Source organism: Triticum dicoccoides, chromosome 1A, assembly GCF_002162155.2.
Source record: "Triticum dicoccoides isolate Atlit2015 ecotype Zavitan chromosome 1A, WEW_v2.0, whole genome shotgun sequence".
Taxonomy (NCBI): domain Eukaryota; kingdom Viridiplantae; phylum Streptophyta; class Magnoliopsida; order Poales; family Poaceae; genus Triticum; species Triticum dicoccoides.
Genome location: NC_041380.1, coordinates 478,030,525 through 478,038,639, shown reverse-complemented (window position 1 = coordinate 478,038,639; position 8,115 = coordinate 478,030,525).

Below are 8,115 nucleotides of genomic sequence, written 5' to 3'. Positions count from 1 at the left end.
AGAATTGCCATGGTGTTATTTTTGTGCAGAAATAAAAGTTCTCGGAATGACCTGAAAATCAACGGAGAATTATTTTGGAATATATAAAAAATACTGGAAGGAAGATCCACGTCAGGGGGGCCGCCACCTGTCCATGAGGGTGGGGAGTGCGCCCTACCCCCCTGGGTGCGCCCGCCTGCCTCGTGGGCCCCCTGACGCTCCACCGACCTCAACCTTGACTCCATATATTCACTTTCGGGGAGAAAAAAATCGGAGAGAAGGATTCATCGCGTTTAACGATGCGAAGCCACCGCCAAGCCCTAAACTCTCTCGTGAGGGCTGATCTAGAGTCCGTTCGGGGCTCTAGAGAGGGGAATTCGTTGCCATCGTCATCATCAACCATCCTTCATCACCAATTTCGTGATGCTCACCGCCGTGCGTGAGTAATTCCATCGTAGGCTTGCTGGACGGTGATGGGTTGGATGAGATTTATCATGTAATCGAGTTAGTTTTGTTAGGGTTTGATCCCTAGTATCCACTATGTTCTGAGATTGATGTTGCTATGACTTTGCTATGCTTAATGCTTGTCACTAGGCCCCGAGTGCCATGATTTCAGATATGAACCTATTATGTTTTCATCAATATATGAGAGATCTTGATCCTATCTTGCAAATCTATAGTCACCTACTATGTGTTATGATCCGGCAACCCCGAAGTGATAATAGTCGGGACCACTCCCGGTGATGACCGTAGTTTGAGGAGTTCATGTATTCACTATGTGTTACTGCTTTGGTCCGGCACTCTATTAAAAGGAGGCCTTAATATACCTTAATTTCCAATAGGACCCCGCTGCCACGGGAGGGTAGGACAAAAGATGTCATGCAAGTTCTTTTCCATAAGCACGTATTACTATATTCGGAATACATGCCTACATTACATGGATGAATTGGAGCTAGTTCTGTGTCACCCTATGTTATGCATGTTACATGATGAACCGCATCCAGCATAATTCTCCATCACCGATCCAATGCCTACGAGCTTTCCATATATTGTTCTTCGCTTATTTACTTTTCCGCTGCTACTGTTACAATCACTACAAAACACCAAAAATATTACTTTTGCTACCGTTACTTCTGCTACCGTTGCCACTACTATCATATTACTTTGCTACTAAATACTTTGCTGCAGATATTAAGTTATTCAGGTATGGTTGAATTGACAACTTAGCTGCAAATACTTGAGAATATTCTTTGGCTCCCCTTGTGTCGAATCAATAAATTTGGGTTGAATACTCTATCCTCGAAAACTGTTGCGATCCCCTATACTTGTGGGTTATCAGAGATATCCGTTGCTAAGAATGGATCCTTTCTAGAGAAGGAGTTTCTCTCGAAAGAAGTGAGTGGGAGGAAAGTAGAACTTGATGAGGTAATTGTACTTGCTCCCTTATTGGAAAGTAGTTCATCACTGAAATCAGTTCCAGTGATTCCTACACCAGTAAGTGAGGAAGCTAATGATGATGATCATGAAACTTCTGATCAAGTTACTACCGAACCTCGTAGGTCAACCAGAGTAAGATCCGCACCAGAGTGGTACGGTAATCCTGTTCTAGAAGTCATGTTACTTGACCATGACGAACCTATGAACTATGAGGAAGCGATGATGAGCCCAGATTCCGCAAAATGGCTTAAGGCCATGAAAATCTAAGATGGGATCCATGTATGAGAACAAAGTGTGGACTTTGGTTGACTTGCCCGATGATCGGCAGGCCATAGAGAATAAATGGATCTTCAAGAAGAAGACCGACGCTGACGGTAATATTACTGTCTACAAAGCTCGACTTGTTGCAAAAGGTTTTAGACAAGTTCAAGGAGTAGACTACGATGAGACCTTCTCACCTGTGGCGATGCTTAAGTCCGTCCGAATCATGTTAGCAATTGCCACATTTTATGACTATGAAATTTGGCAAATGGATGCCAAAACCGCATTCCTTAACGGATGTCTTAAAGAAGAGTTGTATATGATGCAACCAGAAGGTTTTGTCGATCCAAAAGGTGCTAACAAAGTGTGCAAGCTCCAACGATCCATTTATGGACTGGTGCAAGCCTCTCGGAGTTGGAATGTACGCTTTGATAGTGTGATAAAAGCATATGGTTTTATACAAACTTTTGGAGAAGCCTGTATTTACAAGAAAGTGAGTGGGAGCTATGTAGCATTTCTAATATTATATGTAGATGACATATTGTTGATCAGAAATGATACTTAATGTCTGAATAGCATAAAAGGATACTTGAATAAGAATTTTTCAATGAAAGATCTTGGTGAAGCTACTTATATATTGGGCATCAAGATCTATAGCAAGATCTATAGAGATAGATCAAGACGCTTAATTGGACTTTCACAACGCACATACCTTGATAAAGTTTTGAAGAAGTTCAAAATGGATCAAGCAAAGAAAGGGTTCTTGCCTGTGTTACAAGGTGTGAAGGTTAGTCAGACTCAATGCCCGACCACTGCAAAAGATAGAGAGAAAATGAAAGGTGTTCCGTATGCTTCAGCGATAGGCTCTATCATGTATGCAATGCTGTGTACCCGGCCTGATGTGTGCCTTGCTATCAGTTTAGCAGGGAAGTACCAAAGTAATCCAGGAGTGGATCACTGGACAGCGGTCAAGAACATCCTGAAATACCTAAAAAGGACTAAGGATATGTTTCTCGTATATGGAGGTGACAAAGAGCTCGTCGTAAATGGTTACGTCGATGCAAGCTTTGACACTGATCCGGATGACTCTAAGTCACAAACCGGATACGTGTTTTTATTAAACGGTGGAGCTGTTAGTTGGTGCAGTTCCAAGCAGAGCGTCGTGGCGGGATCTACATGTGAAGCGGAGTACATAACTGCTTCGCAAGCAGCGAATGAAGGAGTCTGGATGAAGGAGTTCATATCCGATCTAGGTGTCATACCTAGTGCATCGGGTCCAATGAAAATCTTTTGTGACAATACTGGTGCAATTGCCTTGGCAAAGGAGTCCGGATTTCACGAGAGAACCAAGCACATCAAGAGACGCTTCAATTCCATCCGCGATCAAGTCAAGGAGGCATACATAGAGATTTGCAACATACATACGGATCTGAATGTTGCAGACCCGTTGACTAAGCCTCTCTCATGAGCAAAACATGATCAGCACCAAGACTCCATGGGTGTTAGAATCATTACAATGTAATCTAGATTATTAACTCTAGTGCAAGTGGGACACTGAAGGAAATATGCCCTAGAGGCAATAATAAAGTTGTTATTTATATTTCCTATATCATGATAAATGTTTATTATTCATGCTAGAATTGTATTAGTCAGAAACTTAGTACATGTGTGAATACATAGACAAACAGAGTGTCACTAGTATGCCTCTACTTGACTAGCTCGTTGAATCAATGATGGTTATGTTTCCTAACCATAGACATGAGTTGTCATTTGATTAACGGGATCACATCATTAGAGAATGATGTGATTGACTTGACCCATCCGTTAGCTTAGCACGATGATCGTTTAGTTTGTTGCTATTGCTTTCTCCATAACTTATACATGTTCATATGACTATGAGATCATGCAACTCCCGAATATCGGAGGAACACTTTGTGTGCTACCAAACATCACAACATAACTGGGTGATTATAAAGGTGCTCCACAGGTGTCTCCGATGGTGTTTGTTGAGTTGGCATAGATCGAGATTAGGATTTGTCACTCCGATTGTCGGAGAAGTACTCTGGGCCCTCTCGGTAATGCACATCAATATAAGCCTTGCAAGCAATGTGACTAATGAGTTAGTTGCGGGATGATGCATTACGGAATGAGTAAAGAGACTTGCCGATAACAAGATTGAACTAGGTATTGAGATACCAACGATCGAATCTCGGGCAGGTAACATACCGATGACAAAGGGAATAATGTATATCGTTATGCGGTTTGACCGATAAAGATCTTCATAGAATATGTGAGAGCCAATATGAACATCCAGGTTCCGCTATTGGTTATTGACCGGAGACATGTCTCGGTCATGTCTACATAGTTCTCGAACCCGTATGGTCCGCACGCTTAACGTTCAGTGACAATCGGTATTATGAGTTTATGTTTTTTGATGAACCAAAGGTTGTTCGGAGTCCCGGATGTGACCACAGGCACGACGAGGAGTCTCGAAATGGTCGAGACCTAAAGATCGATATATTGGAAGCCTATGTTTGGACATCGGAAAGGTTCGAGTGAGTTCGGGCATATACCGGAGTACCGGGGGGTTACCGGAACCCCCCGGGGAGTATATGGGCCCTAATGGGCTTTAGTGGAGAGAGAGAGAGAGAGGCAGCCAGGGAAGGCCGCGCACCCCTCCCCCTCTGGTCCGAGTTGGACTAGGAAGGTGGGGGGGGCGGCGCCCCCCTTTCCTTCCTCCCTCTCTCCCCCTTCCTTCTCTCCTAGTCCAACTAGGGAAGGGGGGATCCTACTCCCGGAGGGAGTAGGACTCCTCCAGGGCACGCCATAGAGGGCCGGCCCTCCCCCTCCTCCACTCCTTTATATAAGGGGGAGGGGGCACCCCATAGACACACAAGTTGATCATTGATCTCTTAGCCGTGTGTGATGCCCCCCTCCACCATAGTCCACCTCGGTCATATCGTAGCAGTGCCTAGGCGAAGCCCTGTTTCGGTAGCATCATCATCACCGTCATCACGCCGTCGTGTTGACGAAGCTCTCCCTCGACACTCTACTGGATCGTGAGTTCGTGGGACGTCACCGAGCTGAACGTGTGCAGATCGCGAAGGTGTCGTACTTTCGGTACTAGGATCGGTCGATTGTGAATGCGTACGACTACATCAACCGCGTTGTCATAACGCTTCCGCTTACAGTCTACGAGGGTACGTAGACAACTCTCTCCCCTCTCGTTGCTATGCATCACCATGATCTTGCATGTGCGTAGGAAAATTTTGAAATTACTGTGTTCCCCAACAACGACTGGACGCGGCTGGTGGTGCGCCGAGTTTCTACCACGTCGCAACATCCCGGATGGGTCTTCTTCAAATGCACAAACGGCAAGGTATGTGTTGTTTTGATTCGGTTCTTCACCGGATTCGATACAATTTTGGTAGCTAATTGTTTGCTCATATATGTGTGTAGGATGATGGACGCAAGTTTTGGTATTGGGAATAAGAATGCATCGATCTATTGATAACACGAAAATTAATAGATGTTCATGCACCTGTTGCTAGAATTGATGGTAGAGATGAGACTAGATATGAGATTAGAGATGAAATTAGATGCGAAGCAATGTCTACTTTTTTAGAATTGAAGAAGAAAGAAGTGTTGAAGATCGAGAATCCGCAGATCAACAATGAAGACATAGAGAAGATATTAATCCAACTAGTGAGAGCAATTAGGAAAGTTGAATATTTTCTAAAATGTCTAATTGTGGTTCTTGTTTTCTTTGGTCTTGCTCTTGTAGCAAAGAATTGGTGAATTTTTATGTACTCCAATATCGTTGAATGAAATAAAGAAGGAAAGAAATGTGTTTCGATAGCCGAAAATGCAATGCAAATATTTTTTACTCCGTTAAATATATGGGATCGTCTAGGTCCGGCGAGTGGAGTATATATACTCCACTAAGCCTTTTATTCTATGAAATTTTAGGGGATCGGTTAGAAATACTCTAATATGAATGAGCGTTTTAACAGGTCATGACTACTACAAGTGAGGGTTAGTAATCGTACCTATCTATGCGGAAAGGGCACACACCTGCTCACACCGGGATCCGCAAAGTAGTTGGATCCCGTAAGAGGGTATAGTACATTTTTATTTTTACTCTTTAAAACTTACAATTTTGCATTTGAAATTTATGATTTTTTCAGTCACCCATGACAAGTTTCAGAGTAGAAACTTTAAGCGATTTTGTCGGTCGCAGCCTTGCAGGTACTAAAGTTGTGTTTTGTTAGTCACTCGTACTAAGTCTCAAAGCTTATCAAAGCGTATTCTAAGTGGATCTTATTCGAAGCTCTCGTCAGGAGAAACATGAATATGGAAATGCGACTTAATTTGGACTTTTCGTTCAAAATTTATGAAAGATAAAAAATCGGAAGTCAAAAGAAAATGCATGCGCGAGGGACTCGGTGCCCTCGTACTTGCATGCCACAAATTCTCTCCCCTGTCTCTGCCCTTATACATGAAGTCACAAGGTCCAACTCATTTTTATTTAGTAAAAAAAGTTTTCTTTCAATTTTCATTAATAGAAATCATTAGAAGTTCACGGTCAAATTAAAAAGAACCCAACACTAACAAGCATCCAGCTAGAGCTTCGTGAAGATCTAAGACCAAGAGAAGCCAAGAGCTAAAAGATGAGGACACAACCCCTCTTCTGATATAGAAACGAACCACATCATCACATCAAGAGCAGGATCAAAAGTAGAATGATTCTGGATAACTACTAAGACTCCATTACAACCACAATATAGAAGAAGTACCAAAACATGGAACATATAAGCAAACCCTGAAACAACAAGAAACATAAGATTCTTCATAGCAGCAACTCCGAGGGCAACAAGCAGGGCCCCCTAGATGTTCGTTTTAGTTCATCTTTCAGGCACATGTGATCGAAGAACTCCAGGGTGCCAACATTTTGCTGCATTGAAGGTCCAACTCATGTATGAATAAGGCACAAAACAGACGAGTTTGGAGCTGTCGATAGAAGTACTTGCTTTTGAATTAAGTGAAATGAGGCCAAATAAAAGTAGGCCGTTTTCCCCGACCATGACAGATGTCCACGGATGAGGAATTACTTACCTAGACATGGAAGGATACCTTTTTTTATGAAAAGCTTTCGATCTATTCATCAACTGTCATAGCAGTATAAAAGAACACTAGAAATAATAAAAAAAATTATATTCAGGTCCATAGAGCACCTAGCAACGACTACAAGTACTAGCGAGCCAAAGGCACGCCGCTGTAATCATCCCTCCCTCCCTCACCGAAGCCGGACAAAACTTGTTGTAGTAGACAATTGAAAAGTCGTCGTACTAAAGCCCTACAACACTAGCACACCAAAACATTGACCTCCGAATGAATCCCGTAAGACCTACCGGAGAAACACCTCAACACGCCCTCCGACAACGCTAGACGCATCATTATGACGGGAGCTAGACGGAGAGGACCTTGTTCCATCTTTAAGGAGCTGCCGCCATTTCATCTTTCTGAGCAGGACACAAACCCTGATCGACCTAAAATATACACCTAAAAATGGAGCTCAAACCTTCCCATCGCCAAGGACCAAGGTCCACTGTGCCTCTATGACCATAAGGCCACCGAAGATGAGGAAGACCGCCAACGGGGCCAACAAGGGGTGGAGAAAGCCTAATTGCGCGGGTAGTCATGAGAGAGGCGAAGGGGTACGTCCACCATAGGGCATTTGACATTTTAACCCGGATCAATCCTGGGCCTTTAATAAGGGCCAGTTCTTTTGCAGCTTATTTCAGCTTATTGTTAAAAAAAGCTATAAGCTGAAAAGAACTCATTTTAGAGAAGCCAGCTCAGCTTATTTCTACCTTCTCCTCCTTCACAATGAGAAAAAGCTGGGGTCGGGTGGCTTCCCGCAGCTTCCCGCAGCTTCTGACTTAAAAACGAAAGGGTATACACTACTAGGAAAAGGGCTAAAGATGAAATTGACACTAATGGCGCACCAGAGAAGTGGTGCGCCACTACTATATACTAATGGCGCACCACGTGGAGATGCACCATTAGTGTGGAAGACACTAATGGTGCACCAGGCACAAGGTGCGCCACTAGTAACAATTTTTTTTCATTTTTTCAAACATATGAATGGCGCATCCAGGCAAAGTGCGCCATTACTGTTTTTTTTTACTTTTTTGCAAAACTACTAATGGCGCACCGTCGCATAGTGCGCCATTACTAGTTTAAACTAGTAATGGCGCACTGTGCCGCGGTGCACCATTAGTATAAAAATTATTTTGAATTCATGAATATCATTAATATTTTGATATCATGAATATTTTTAAATTGTAGCCTTCATTTCGACACCGCCGCCGACGAGCACCCCCCGCATCCACCCCCGCTCCACCGCCGCCGACGAGCACCCGCTGCACCCTCCCC